The sequence below is a fragment of the Paroedura picta genome, chromosome 6, assembly GCF_049243985.1.
Source record: "Paroedura picta isolate Pp20150507F chromosome 6, Ppicta_v3.0, whole genome shotgun sequence".
Classification (NCBI taxonomy): domain Eukaryota; kingdom Metazoa; phylum Chordata; class Lepidosauria; order Squamata; family Gekkonidae; genus Paroedura; species Paroedura picta.
In genome coordinates, this window is record NC_135374.1 from 78,282,851 (window position 1) to 78,298,984 (window position 16,134).

Sequence of the window (16,134 nt, forward strand, 5' to 3'; positions counted from 1 at the left end):
GAGCCTAATGCTGGGAGCGATTGAGGGCAAAAGAAGAAGGGGACGACAGAGAATGAGGTGGCTGGATGGAGTCACTGAAGCAGTAGGTGCAAACTTAAATGGACTTCGGGGAATGGTAGGCCTGGAGGATCATTGTCCATGGGGTCACGATGGGTCGGACATGACTTTGCACCTATCAACAACAACTTCCATATTGTATTGCATGCCTGGTGGGAATTCACTACCAACTCTCATGCACAGCACTTCTAGGCCTGAGATTCAATGAACTTTCACAAGGTCTAAAGCTGTCATTTTGATGGTATTTATTCCACTTACATGGTCTCTGATTTGTCTGTATCAGCCACGTAACTACTTAATTTATGTAGACTTTGGGGGCGGGCGGGGGAGAACCTGAACTGAGAGACAGCTGTTTCTTTAGCTCATAAAAATGCACCAGTGAACCTTGTTGCTGAGTAAAGGGGAATTAAGCTGGCAAGATGGCAAGGTAAAGTGGGCTAGAGAACCAAAAATGCACACCAAGTTAATTGAGGTTGAAGGGTCTGTACAAAAGTGGAATGATCAATTCATGTCGGTCGTATTTGTGACAGGTTTCATTTTATGGAGAATGACAGTAATCCATCTGCTTATGTCCTGTCTAGCTCTATACACAGAAACACAATTTGCTCTCAAGTGAAGCCCATCAGAAGAGACAATGCATCTCATTGATCATGAAAGGTAGAGTGAAGAAATAGAGCAAGATAAAGAAGCAAAAAGCCTAACCACTGCATTAACAAAAACTCTGCCTAACTCTAATCCTTCTGAAATTACCCTTAAGATGTAAATGGAACTTCCTAATAAAATCAAAGGGCCAGAGTGCCAAAACGCTATGACTTGTACCCTATCACTTAGCTCAGCCAAGTCTGAAGCCACCCTAAGGAGCCTTCCTAAGGAGAACATCTCCCAGCCCCTTCCACCAGAGGAAGCATTGCTGAGACACTGACATGCCTCCATTTTCTTGGCTTTACTCTCTAGCACTTTGGCTGGTACCTGCCATACAGACTTTGCCAGATTCAAAATAATCTGCCAGATTTTACAAAATTTCCTTGGTAGAAATGGAAGTGGGCTCATGAAATGCAACTGAGGCTGGCAACGGTCACTCTTTGTTGTTTCTGACAATGGCTGGCTCATCAAGGAAGGAACCAGAACTCTTTAGAAGAGTTCTGGAAAGCGGCCATAACCTATTTTGACATAGTCAAGTAATCAAGGCTATACAGCTGCCTTTATGTCCTTCTGCACACCAGCTGTCATTCAGACAGGTCAATCAGATTCTTCCCAATCGGTTCTCATTCAAATAGACCAATCAAGCCTCTTTCAGATATCTCATCTTTCCCCTCCTTCTCTGAACTGAGGAACAGCAAGTTGCCTCTCCACCATCAAAAGTGTTACTTCCAAGTCTGTTAAACTTCCCCCTTCCTCCTGGCAAGTCTGCAAACTGTGCTCAATTCTTACACCTGAACCTCCATTCCAATGCCAGATCACAATGCCAGGACATACTGCCCTGCTCATTGACAATTTGCACACAATCCCATGTGCCTGCTTGCCTTCTAACGGTATGCCCTTACTCCCTCTTGGTTTTATTACCTAGAATTGCTGCTGATTGCTCCCCTTGCTAAGGGCTTTTTCTTGGACCTCTCTCAAAGCCATAGCTGAAAATCTATGAAACTAAAGCACACTAAAGGACTCTCTGATACAGAAAAAGATAGTATCACTCACAATATCTTTAGGTCCTCTGTTATTTCTTGTTCCTCTTTCTCGAATTATGTGATGCATTGTTCCATGAGGGTAACTACTACATTACGGACAGCACTGGGTGCTGTTATTAATGAGCATTGTAGTATTCTGTGCTGAAATTTACTAAAGTTAGTATTGGTCTGACTCTGTATCCCGATTTTCCTTAATAAATGATTACAATTTATTGCAGTCTCCGTTTTCCTTTCTAAGCCTGCTCTGGAGCTCCATCACTTTTTATTTCGAGCCCAGCCCCCTGAGCACATTGTAGTCATCCCCTTCTATCTGAGTCCTGTTCCAATGGAAAAGGAAATTTACTTGGGATGTTCTGATGACATTTGGGCCCAGAGGGCTCTTAGGCTGGAGGAAGGCTCCAAAATGTGCTGGGCGGAATGGAAGCCCAAGGAGCGTGGCTGCAATTGTTGGCATGTTTTCTTAACAGTAAATCCAAAATTTGTATTTAGAACATGGAAACACTTAGGGAAAAGCTAAAGGAGACACTGGAAATCAACAATCACTTACTCAATAGGAATTGGGCTCCTGACTTTGCTATTTGCCCTGGCAGGATAAACATGTGCTTCGTAGATGAGTATCCTACTAGGGCAAACAATGCTACCAGTGAACTGATGTCTCATTTGGTAGAGAATTAAACTGGAAAAAAGACCTGTAAGAAGTAGTAATCAAGCAGTTTTCTCTTGACTGTACATATCATATATACTAATTGCAGATATGTTGATAAATAATAAACCTGAGGGTATTTTTTAAGCATTTAAATATCATTTTGCCAAAGTGCTCAAAGAACTACTAAGATGCTGGCCTTTTCAAAAAGCACGATACTGTATTGTCTTTATTTACTCTCAAAATGCGTCTGGCTTTAGCTCTTAACCCCTATGGTACAGCTGATTTCCACTTTCTGATTTGACACAGCTAGAGCTGCCATTCAGCTAGCCTTAGAAAGCTCAGCAGCAAGCCAACATACACAGCAGTTTGTGTGCTGAAATCGCTCTGTAAAATAGCAGAAAGTACTTAAATGCAGAACTGCTGAATACATCAGCAGTTACTCCTTTATAAGGTGGGGAATGGAGATCTCCACAAATTCTAATTGATCTCCAGGCTAAAACAATAATTTCCCCTGCAGAAAACAGCTACTTTCAATGACCCTTCTCAAATCTCTCCCCTCCACAAAACCCACCTTCCCTAGCGTCCATCCTCAAATCTCCAGGAATGTTCCAACCTGGAGATGGCTAATCTACATATTAACTACAAAACTGAGTCTATGAACTTTACTATTTAAGTTAATGTAAACAACTGGTACAAAATGGATCTTGAGAGATATACTGACTGACAAACCATAATTCTATAGGGTCTGTTAAAATTCTAATGGAAAAAAGTGTTGGCCAAGTATTTGTTTCGAATTTTTGAAGTAAGAGCAAAAGCCATGTGGAAGATAAAGGTATATTACAGATGATCCATTCATGCAGTATAATTTTCTTTACAATTAAATTAAAAGTAAATGGTCTTATGATATTCCTTACAGTTAAAAGCTGAGTTTTGGATTTTGTTACATTTCAGATACCCTTTATATGTCTACAGGGGTACATGAGTTCTATTTCGAAAATTATATTTTATTACAGATCCTGCATGAGTTACATTTTGAACAGTAAAAGTGGAAAAGTTTTGTATTACCTCAATAATAATGTAATAATTTAATTTTGATGAGATATGTGAATGATTTATGTATAATGGTTTTCAGATGTCTCATTTGTATTGTGAAGTTCAAACAGAAAGGAATAGCATAATTGGTAGAATAATACGTTGAAATTTAATTAATATTTAGTGATTATGTATGTTGGTTCTTACATTACATGCTTAATTTCAGAAACTTTAATAATTTACTATGCTCTGATTAAATTGTATTCCTCCTTATTAACTCTAATTTAGCATTAAATGTTTCGTACAGTTGACCATTGATCTTGACCAGTGCCAGATACATACTTGACCGTAAAAATTTACAGTAAATTACATTAAAATGGTAACTGATCAGATCTGGCTATTCGGAATCTTAGTTAGTTTGAGTTGCGTATTTCCACCCCTACTGTGGAACTTGTCCAAGCAGAACTGAACTAGGTGTAAGTATCTTTTGTTGTTGAAGCCATAGCAACCAGTAGTAGTGAAAGATAGTTTGCTATTACTGCTTAATTTTGGGGCAACACGAGTTTGATTGCTATATTATTACTTGCCCACTAGCTAGCTTGATCCCAAGCAATGTGGGCACTCAAAAAGCATGGTGATGCATTTAAACTTTCTTACAGAGTACAGTGTTGAGAAAGATATCAGTTGGACCACAGAGAAATGGTACAGAGATTAACTGCTCATTATCTTATCCATACTGCAGTCAAAATCAAACTAGGATATGTGATCTGAATCTTGAATTGAACCCTTGCAGCTCAGGACAGTTCACATAGAACATGGGAATGAGTACTGCATAATATAATAACATCAAGTAAATACAATTAAGTATAACAATAGTAACTCTCAATTCCAATAACATTTTCATATAGCAATTTCAACATTAACTTGTTGACTACGGTCCTGTGATTGGTTGAGTCAGCAACAGCTCAGGCAGGGCCCTGATCAATCTCAGTTCTGCGGGGCCTGCAAAACACGGGCATAATATATACAATGTAGAATTTGGCTTTCAGCCCATTATTTATCTGTGCATTCACAAAGATTTTAAACTGCTTCTCAAAAACTCATAACACTCTTAATTTTATCAATGTATTAAAAAAAACACGTTCCATTATCATTTGCATTCATTTATAGTCATAACAAAGTGTTAACTGTTTACTGCTTTTTCTTCAATGGCGAGACAAATTATTATGGCTTTTTGTCCATGAGAAACTATTTCATGCTGCCATATGATAAATTATTTATTTCACATTTCTGGCACTGAATTATTCTCCGATGAATTGATCAGTGGCTAGCTTTATTGAATGAACATATCTAACTGTGAAGACAAGGGAAAGTACTGCTATATATCTACCTGCATGTATGAGATTTGAACAATCACCTGCACTGAAATAAGGCTTTTGCTGTAATATATGGCAGGGACCTCAAGATAAATTTCAAATTGAACAAATACACTTTGTGGAGATGCTTATAAATAAAATACAGCAGATATCTCAGAGTACATACAAGAGTCCATAAATATGTTTTATCTTTATACTAGAAATGTTTTAGCATACAAAGGTTGTCGGAGGTTCCACAGTATACCTATTTTTGTCAGAATGAGCAAACTGCCCTAATTGAGTAAAATGCTCATACCTATTCAGCAAAGCCTTCAGGGAAGATGGTTCTCAGCAATGACACTATATGAATGAGCAGTAATAACTGCGCAGACTTATGGATTTGCTTTTTAAACCTTAAGTGCTTATGTAACAAACCATACAGCTTTACTATAGAAAGCTAAGTCAAGGATGAGGAAGAAAAACTAGAGTACAGTGCTACTGTTTAATAAATAGCAGACAATAGTAGTAGAATAAGTGGAGATTGAAGCATAAACAAAAACAGAGGGAGAATGGAAAAAAACTCTTGAAAAGCACAGAATATGGAGCAGCAGAATGTTTTTGAGTCCAGGGGCACCTTTTAGACCAACAAAGTTCCATTCAAGGTGTAAGCTTTTGTGTGTTCACACACGTCCATGAAGGGGCCCTAAAGATCATACCAGGAGAGAGGGATAAGCTGGTGCTGTGATATTACTTATTCCATAACACACACCTACACAAACTCCACTTAGAAACCGAGATAATTCAGGCACACACACAAAGGTAGGATTGGTGGAAGTCTACAGTAAGGGCAGAAAAGAGGATTGCTAAGGTTCCACACCAAAGGGCTCAAGCCCTTCATGTGCACTGGCAAGCCGATCCTCCCATTTTATTTTATTTTATTTTATTTTATTTTAATTGCTCATCAGATAAATTCTTTAGAATGCAATGCAATGAACTGATATCCACACTTGGATTGTGTTCCCAGGCATTTTAGGCTCCTTTGGCTTACTGGGCTCATTCTTCAGGTTATTTCCACCCGCTAGTGTTTTAGATATAACAAGAACTGTGTTAGCCATCCTGGAAGCACTTAATTGACTTTCTAAGTCAGAGTGTAAAGTTGCAAATGCTGGTATCTTTTCTTTTAACTGCCTGCAGGTTAGAGGATCAAGGTGAAGAATGAAGCAGAAGGAAGAACAATTAATCCTCATTCACCAGCGTAAAGGGTGTGAAGGAATGCTTTGATCAGGCTTTCCAATGTGCAAAGTGAAAGTGTGCTTATGATTCATAGCAGGCAAAAACTCTGCAGCAAAATTAGCTATTCGTCTCCACTCTTCTGAATATAAATGAGCAAACAGGTTATAGCTGACTGATGTGCCTCTACAGTTTGCTTAATCCTTCTGAATACTGGACTCTGATGAACACACAGGTGGTACCCACCTTCCTTGTCACTGATCACTATGACCGTTTATGCACTGGAGGTTTGATGCCGGGCTGCAGGTTGGAGTTTTAGTCGTGGTAGGTTGCCCCACCTCTTCCTGTACCCACATAAGGGAGCATTTGGTGTACCTCATCCGCCTCCGATTTGTGTTCCTGCACAGGAGCTGGGGCAGTGAAGTTCCCAGTGCATAAACGGTCTATGAAAGAAAAAGCATCCCCATTGCAAAGCCTTCATATCAGGACTCTCTCACCACATCTAATGCAAAGAGCTGTGACTTTTTAATTATCGATTTCCCACAATTATTTATGTACAGAATAAATCATGAGTCCTACAAATTTTCAAAAGCAACAAGATGGATTCTGTAATATTTACCAAGAATTTTAATGCAATTCTAGTCAGACTATCCTAACACAGCAAAAACAATATAATTGCTAAGTAATGTATTGTATTAAAAAAAGCTAATCTAATTAGCATGTCAATATTGTTCTCTTTATTATTGAAAGCAGGTTTCTACTTGATTATTATGAAGTGGTGGGCTCATGAACAGAAGACCTGTCCTTTCTAATATTGTCTGAACACAGATTGAATGCAGTTTTGCTGTTGCAGCTGAAACAAACTTCAGAACAATTTCAAACGGAAGCAGGAGATTTTGAATGCTTCCCCATATATAAAAAAACCCTCCAGTTGGAATGCAAGGAGTTAGAGAATGAACTCTGCATGTTCATGGGAACTTTAGACTAGCATTTCTACTCTTTCACCCTGCTGTATGGAAAGCTGTTTCTTAAGTACTGAGGGCAGGATTCAAAGACATTTTGAAATAGCAAGTGAAAGCCAGCACTAAAAAAAGGGTAGTGTGTTATAATCTCATTGCAGATGTGAAAGAAGTTTAAGTCCTCACTCAGCCCCTAGCCAGATACCTTTTCTAAGCCTAACCAACCTGTAGGGTTCCCATCTTGAGGGTGGGACCTGCAGATCTGGGTCGTCTTATGCAGATAAATATGGAAGATACTGTACCCCACTCTGAGATCCTTGGGGTAAGGGTAAGAAAAAATATGGCAACAATATAGATTCCTTGAGATTTAAAATACAAATAGGGAAAAGAATACCAGCCAATTGTTTTTCTGAATGTGCTAATTCAGAATGGACATTTTTGTTTTGTGGCAGACATGAACTTCCCTCAATCCCCACAGTTTGAAATAGTTCAGCACAGAAAAAGTTGCCTTTGTATTATTTTGATGGACTCCTTCATTTCACTGATCACACGCCAAGCTTCTTTAACATTGCAAAGTAAGAGGCAGGTTACCCAAGCCAAAGCAAAGCAAACAAGATTTTATTTAGAGGGATTAGTGAAACTGAGGTGTGTATATACCATGGTTTTAAATGCCCAGATGGACTCCGGTTGGGGTGTCTTTGGTCTCTTCAGGGGAACACATCCAATATTCCTAAAAGCCAGGACTGAGACTAGAAACTGTCCTCAGTTCCACAATGGAATGATTAATACAGTTCCTACATATGCCCCACTAAACACTCCCTTGGCTTCTGACTTTCTATTCTGACATGCATTGGGGTCGTATTTGTCACTATTTTAGATATTGAATTATGTCAATAAAAATATTCTGTCTGTGACTTTCTATTGCCTATAGAAGCTACCAGTGTTGCCTGTGCTAGTAGCATAACCAGGATGGCATGCCTGGGATAACTTGCATAGCAGGCTCAGCCTGGGTAGGTAAGCTTAACAGACCACAAAGGAGCCACACGTGTTAGAAGCAGGGGTTAGATAATGTTAACCTGTGTAGGGTCCAACTGCAGTGTCCAATTTTATTTCATTAAAATCATTAATATGTTGCTTAGGTTTAAGATTATGGAATGGCTAGGTTTCAAAGCCTGTTCATAAGAATGGGCTTTGAAAGGTCCCCCCCCCGGCACCAAGCACATCCAGCGCCCCAGGGAGGCAGCGGGTGCACTCTGCGGGTCCGGGGAAGCCCTCCCCAGCCCCCTCCCCCCCACCAAAGCTGCAGCTTCCCCTAGGCCCCTTCCCTCCCCCACGGAGGCTGCAGCTTACCGGCTTGTGGCTGATGCTCCCTATGGGGGGGGTGGAGGGTGGGTCGGGAGGTGCAAAGCTATATCTCCCGAGTGAGGGCCCAATCTGAAGGCGCTTTGCGCCCAGGCCACTCTCACCCAGACCACTCTCACCTTGCACTCACCCACTCTCCACCCCCAAGGCCCTTAACCAAATATGTTATCACTCAAAGAGCGGTTACAGATATAACTTCCCCTTGAGACAGTCCTTTTATCTCTCTAATGACTGTCTGAACTGAATTGCTTTACCTTATTTACAGAAGAAAGTGCCTTATACATTTTCACATTGTGGAGACTACCAATGAGAATCAGCCCAAGCTGTGGTGATCATAATACCTCAAAAAGAAGGTTAAACTAAGACAGAACTAGAGGTGGCAAGCGGGATTATAATGGACAAGGAGAAGATGAAAGTATGCAAACATGAATGAGATTCAGTGACTTGGTATTTGCAGTTCTTATTTGTCCAATTGGCGTAAACCTCAAAAATGCCAATAAAATATTGCTGAACAATGAACCTTTTGCCCATACATTTATAGCCCAATTTAGCAGTTTCAATTTAATAAGATTGTGAGTGAGTGTGTGGGTAGGGAGGGGGCTCATGGAAGAAAATTGTTTTCTTGACCATTTCTTCCCATAAATAAATGAGAAAATAAATTTTCTGCAGCTGCTCTCCAATGGTTGCAAAATGGCTTTTCGGCAGAGCTGTCATCCATCATATTGTAACAGACTGCGTTTAGCAACTACTATTTATAGTGAGTCTGATGCCAAAGCAATTTTTCAGAGAGTGCAATGACTTGAGAGATGTTATTGTACAAATCCATCGGTTCAAATCTAAATTGCCAATTACCTAGAACTTGCATTTATGGTTACCTTTGGTAAAATACTGACCTGCAGTGGTAGGTCTGTTTGACATTGCGGCCCCCTCCAAGCTAATATCTCCTGGGATCATCGACTGGAGCAACAATGACCGACAGCAGCAAAAGCAGAAGTCCGCAGGGGAGTTCGGTTATTGACTGTGCCGCTATTGACTGGATTGTTTTATTTTTTTTGTTTAAATATGTTTTATATTTTATGTAAACTGCCACAAGCTGGCTGGGCCAAGAATGGTGGTCTATAAATCCAATAAAAAATAAAAAATAAATAAAAATAATATTACTTACATTTCTGAAGTGGGTATGAGCCAGAATGACAGGTAGATCAAGTTGTATGAAAACAAAGAGAATTCAAACTGTGGTATCACTACAATGTGTTAATATATACTGTTCATTGTGGCTGTTTTAAATGCCCTTTGTTTTTGAAGAATTACTGTATACCACCTTCAGTTTAAAAAAGCAATAATTGCTTTAGTAGAAGGTTGTTTTCTTTTAAGCCTCTCAACGCAGTCAAATAGTGAAAAGTGGAACCCATCAGTACTGATTATTCTAACTAGACGTTATCTTTGCTGTAGCCTGTTTTCTGCATCAGCAGAGACCTTTTGAAAGGGTCCTGCTTAACCATTCCACCTTCCTTTTTGCTACACTCATTAGTTACTTATATGCCAGGCTGGTTGGTTTGTGTGTGTGTAAAGTGTCATCAAATTGCAGTCAGCATATAGTGAATCATAGAAGAAGAGTTAGTTCTTATATGCTGCTTTTCTCTACCCGAAGGAGGCTCAAAGCGGCTTACAGTCGCCTTCCCGTTCCTCTCCCCACAACAAACACCCTGTGAGGAGGGTGAGGCTGAGAGAGCCCTGATATCACTGCTGGGTCAGAACAGTTTTACCAGTGCCGTGGCGAGCCCAAGGTCATTGAGCTGGCTGCATGTGGGGGAGTGCAGAATCAAACCCGGCATGCCAGATTAGAGGTCCGTACTCCTAACCACTACACCAAACTGACTCTCTCTCTCATTGGGTTTTCAAGACATGAGATAAGTAGAGGTGGACTTCCTGGTGGTCTCCCATCCAAGTAGTAACCAATGCCAACTCAACTTAACTTCTGAGAGCTGATGAGATAAGGGTATTCTGGGCCATTCTGGTCAGGGCACTGGTTCATTTAATCTTCTGTATTATAAAGAACAACAGTGGTGGCTGCTTGTCTTGCTCTATCCCCAGTTCCTAGCTACTCTCCATAAATTGGGCTAATTCAGGGCTTGGAGCCAAACTTAATCACAAAGCACATTTGGAAAGTCAGAATTACTCTCCATGGAGTCATTTAAAGAGAAGCCAGTGGGGAGGGGGGACTTTTCATGTTGCCATTGTAATTTAAAAGGCCTTAGATGCTAGTCTGAAGGCAAACAGCAGTTCTAAACCAGAGATAAATGGCCCAACTGTAATCTGAGCCATCATGCAGATGGGAAAGATGTAAATGTTGTACCCAGTGCATTGAAAATTTATGCAGGTAAGCACTTCTTGGTGGACTCTATTAGGACTGTTGTTTAAATCAGCCTTCAGTGACCCAAGCGTTAATATTCATACCACGCTCTAACAGACGCAGTGCTGCACTTACTTACACATGTGCTTAACCACAGTGCAGGTAATAGATTTCAGTATACCGCACAGGGCACAGGGCTGTAACCAATGCTATTTTTCCTATATTAAAATGTATCCATGGGGAACTGAAATAATGTAGACGCTCGGAACTTGAGTTGTAAAATGCAAACATGAAGAATGAAATACATCTGAGATGAAAGGAGAGAGCACAAATATCCCTGTTCTTTTGGATTTCTCATATTAAGGAGTATGCATGCTATCTGTGTCCAAACAATCTGGGTTTTTTAATTATGGAAAACTGACTAATCTCCCTTTAGAAGCATCTTTAGGTATCTGTTTGCCTTGTTCTCCTCTGTAATGCAAGATAATTACTCCCTTTGTCAGATAAAAATACTCTGACGTCCAAAGATATGGGGAAACACTTCAATCCCTTTCATTTTGAATAAAATTGTTCAGCTCACGCTGATAGCGGAATTCTGAGAATATCTGAACTATTCTCTTCAGCTGGTTTCTTACTTTACATGCTAAATTTCTTAAGAATTTTAGGGCATTTCCACACCCGTTAAATGTAGTTAAATGCATACCTAATGTAGTCGTTATATTCCGGCCCCTCCATATGACATCGCCAACATCCAGCATCTGGGCACTAACTGGCCGGCTACATCCTCAATTTTAAAGTGCTAGTTGGGGAATCACATAAAGTGGATTCACCAACCTATTTAGCACTAGTTACCGAAGAGCAACCAGCAGGCAACCAGCAGAGGGAAGTTATGGAGACAAAAACATACTAAAGGTGCTTCCCTCATCCCACCTTTGTACCCGCCTCCCTCTCCCTTGTTCCCGGGGATGGGAATTCCTTTTTTAAAATAGCAAATTTCCTGGAGCAATTAATAGGTGGAGAAGCATGAAGGTGATGCCATAAAATATATTTTTTTTAAAGTTGTAACACAAATCTTGCCTCTCAAAAGTTTCTCCTGCCCCCAAATCAGGGACGATATTAATTATTAAATGTCTCAATGGAGTCATGATTCCATAAGGAGTGGCATTATAAACACACTCTGCATCTGTGATTCTATGCATTGACATTTCAATGGAGAAGTATGCATTTTTCAAAAGAATTAGTGGGCATCGCGAGACCTTTAAAATATGGAGAAAGGGGATTGGCTGCCCGCATTGATTGACAGGTGGAAGCACAACACGTTGCTCTCTTCCACCATTTCCAGCAGCAGTTGTGGAGGATGAGACACGCAAAAATGCACAGACGAAGACGAGATAGCAAAAAAGGTGAGGACGGACTTGGAAGCACAACAGAAATTAGCCATTCAGCTGGTGTAACACTTTTTAAACTGATGTGCAGAAATGCCCTTATACTATTCATAATTCAGGTTTGTGCAAAAGGCATATAAAAACAAATGCAATAGAACGAATCATTAAAGTTACTGAAATTTTCTTTCAACAAACCACACATACACACACCAATCTACACAATTGTATTGCAGCTGAGTTGCAGCTGCTGAGTAAATTAGGATAGTAGTGTTGTACTGTACTAGTAGACATAGTGCCTCTTTTTCTTTCATGTCCTGAAAACCCTTTCCTAGAGTCACCATAAATTGGCTGTGACTTGATGGTACATAGGTATGCCAGTGGAATGAGCCTAGTAAATCTATGCCAGCACCGCAACACAGGTATTATGCTGATCTCACCCCATAACCCTATGGCTGTAAAATAGGTGGTATAACTAAAAACACCCCCTGGTGTCAGTGGAGAGACCCCTATTCCCTGTTCCCTCAGCATCTTTATCTTACCCCCTGTGGGTAGATCCAAGGAGGTCTAATTCAGTAGGTAATAGTGAAGTACTCGGCCCATCAGCAGCAATCATTTCTGATGAGGTGCTATGAACCAGCAGACTTTTACTGAGGGCCATTCCGCACCGGGATTCATGTTGCAAATTGGTTGCGGAACGAAAAATCGCTATTGTAAATAGTGGAATTCGTCATTATGCATACCTGTCTTTGTAGTGGAATCCAGTTGCGTTTCTATCGTTTCCCACAGGTTTCCGGTCTCGGCAAAAATCGCTGGTAAGCACTTTGCCAGGAAGCAATATTGCCAAGCTGTGTCCCGCCCCTGGCCGTCAAGCAGCCAATGGGCGGCCGTTATCATGCTCCCAAACAGCCCCTTTCCCTTTAAGGAAGGTTTCAAAAAAAAAAAAACGTTGCAAAGAATCTGCGTTGATTCATTGCAACGGAGAGACCCATCAAGCTAGCAGGTGGTGTTTAAGCTGCCGTTTCATCGTTGCCACGCTCCCCCCGAGTGAAAAAAAAATCCCCCCCCCCTCACAGGCGCGATTTTCGCCCGAAAACAGTGTGAAAAATAAAGGGAAAATAAACCAGCAAATGGGCCTCTGTGTTGCTTGTGCTTGGTGACTTTAAACAGAGGGACTGCAGCCGGGGAAGCCTCGCTGGGTAAATGAAGGCTTGCCGGTGCGTTGATCTCCGCTCGCTCGGAGAAAAAAAAATGGCGATCGCTTCGCCGGAAGATCAGAGGAGAGAGCCAGGGGGAGGGACTTTGCAGAAACCGCAACAATGGTAACGCACAGAACTTTTCCGCTAGTGTTGCAGATTGGTTCCAGGAGTGTAGCGCTTTCTGGAGGGTGAATCCACTTTTGGGGATTTCCCTGAAAGCGCTACAACGAAGTGCTTTTTGCGGATCGGTTTCAGGAGTGTTGCAGATTGTCAACGACGTTGTGCATAATGGCAAAACTGTAGCGATTTCAATTTGTAACCATTGTGCTATTTTGAACGAGTGCGGAACGGCCCTGAGTGTTGCTGAGGGAAGACATGGCTTGGTGCTAGTGGCCAGGGACCTTCAGACAGCTCAATGTAAGCCTTTTCTTGAAGGCTCAAAGCAGCAGTTGTGAGGGAACATAATAAGAGCTTTGCAAGGCTCTGAGATTGACAGCGTATCCAGAGTTAGAAGCACATCCTTTCTGAAGACACCTGAGCATGGCTCCTGTTCCAGCAGCCAATCTTGACATGGGGGACAGAAAAATTTTTTTGAAACATCATCTTAGCTTTGCAATAAAATTATAAAATTATACTTTGGTATGAGTTTCACCAAAAGGTAAGAGAAGGGGAGGCCAAGTGGCCAGAATCTCTATTTCTCTTAAAGAATAACAGTACAAGTTTTGCAGAGGATAGCTTAGTTTTGGCATTTGCCTGGAGTTTAATAGGGGGGTCACAGGTCCAAAGCTTTGCCTGCAGCAGCTGCAGTCAGAAGCGGGAAAGGACTGAGGAAATGTTCTAGAGATATAGAGACTTGTCATCATGGGTGACTTCAATTTCCCAGATGTGTGCTGGGAAACTAACTCTGCGAAGCTCAGTCATGCAAGTTTCTGACCTGCCTGGCTGACAATTTCATTTATCAAATGGTAGATGAACCCACAAGAGGTTCAGCCATACTGGACTTAATACTGACCAACAGGCAAGAGTTGGTGGATGAGGTGAAGGAGGTGGGGACCCTAGGGGGAAGTGACCATGTCCTCATAGAATTCCTTTTGAGATGGGGAGCCAAGGAAGCTTGTAGCCAGACGCGGATGTCGGATTTTCGTAGGGCAAACTTTAATAAACTCAGAGACATGATGAGTGTCATACCATGGACGAGAATGCTGGAAGGGAAGGGAGCATGTGAAGGGTGGGCGCTACTCAAACAAGAGCTATTGCATGCTCAATCAATGACTATTCCAGAAATACGAAAACACTGCAGGAGCTCTAAGAAGCCTATTTGGATGAACAGAGAACTTCAAGAGGAACTAAGAAAGAAAAGGAAAATGTTCAGGAAATGGAAGGAAGGACAGAGCTCTAAAGAAGAGTACCTACAGGTTACTAGGCACTGTAGATCAATCATCAGAAAGGCCAAAGCTGAGAGTGAGCTAAGATTGGCCAGGGAAGCCCATTGTAACAAGAAAAGATTTTTCAGTTATGTGAGGAGCAAACGTAAAGTCAAGGAGGCAATAGGTCCACTGTTGGGTGCAGATGGACAAACTCTAACGAAAGATGCAGAGAAAGCAGAAAGGCTTAGTGCCTATTTTACATCAGTTTTTTCCCACAGGTCAAAGTGTTTAGGCACATCTAGAGATGGCTGTAGCCAAAGGATAGTGTCTGGGTGGCAGGTTAACATGGATAGAGAGGTTGTCGAGAGGCATTTAGCTGCACTGGATGAGTTCAAATCCCCTGGTCCAGATGAAATGCACCCGAGAGTACTCAAAGAACTTTCCAGAGAACTTGCACAGCCCTTGTCCATCATCTTTGGAACCTCTTTAAGGACTGGAGATGTCCCGGAGGACTGGAAAAGAGCAAACGTTATTCCGATCTACAAAAAAGGGAGGAAGGATGACCCAGGAAACTACAGACCAGTGAGTCTGACCTCTGTTGTGGGGAAGATAATGGAGCAGATATTAAAGGGAGCGATCTGCAAACATCTGGAGGACAATTTGGTGATCCAAGGAAGTCAGCATGGATTTGTCTCCAACAGGTCCTGCCAGACCAACCTAGTTTCTTTTTTTGACCAAGTAACAGGTTTGCTGGATCGGGGAAATTCGGTTGATGTCATTTACTTGGATTTTAGTAAAGCTTTTGACAAGGTTCCCCATGATGTTCTGATGGATAAGTTGAAGGACTGCAATCTGGATTTTCAGATAGTTAGGTGGATAGGGAATTGGTTAGAGAACCGCACTCAAAGGGTTGTTGTCAATGGTGTTTCATCAGACTGGAGATAGGTGAGTAGCGGGGTACCTCAGGGCTCGGTGCTCGGCCCGGTACTTTTTAACATATTTATTAATGATCTAGATGAGGGGGTGGAGGGACTACTCATCAAGTTTGCAGATGACACCAAATTGGGAGGACTGGCAAATACTCCAGAAGATAGAGACAGAGTTCAACGAGATCTGAACACAATGGAAAAATGGGCAAATGAGAACAAGATGCAATTTAATAAAGATGAGTGTAAACTTCTGCATCTGGGTCAGAAAAATGAAAAGCATGCCTACTGGATGGGGGATACGCTTCTAGGTAGCACTGTGTGTGAACGAGACCTTGGGGTACTTGTGGATTGTAAACTAAACATGAGCAGGCAGTGTGATGCAGGGTAAAAAAGGCAAATGCCATTTTGGGCTGTATCAACAGAGGCATCACATCAAAATCACAAGATGTCATAGTCCCATTGTATACGGCACTGGTCAGACCACACCTGGAGTACTGTGTGCAGTTCTGGAGGCCTCACTTCAAGAAGGACGTAGATAAAATTGAAAGGGTACAGAGGAGAGCAACAAAGATGATCTG

At 41.5% G+C, this 16,134-nt stretch overlaps 1 protein-coding gene across 5 annotated transcripts in view; it reads right to left on the reverse strand.

Annotated features, from left to right (window-relative positions):
- The window catches only part of FRMPD4 (FERM and PDZ domain containing 4), a 373,615-nt gene that overhangs the window by 69,800 nt on the left and 287,681 nt on the right, over positions 1-16,134 (reverse strand). The window lies entirely within an intron of this gene.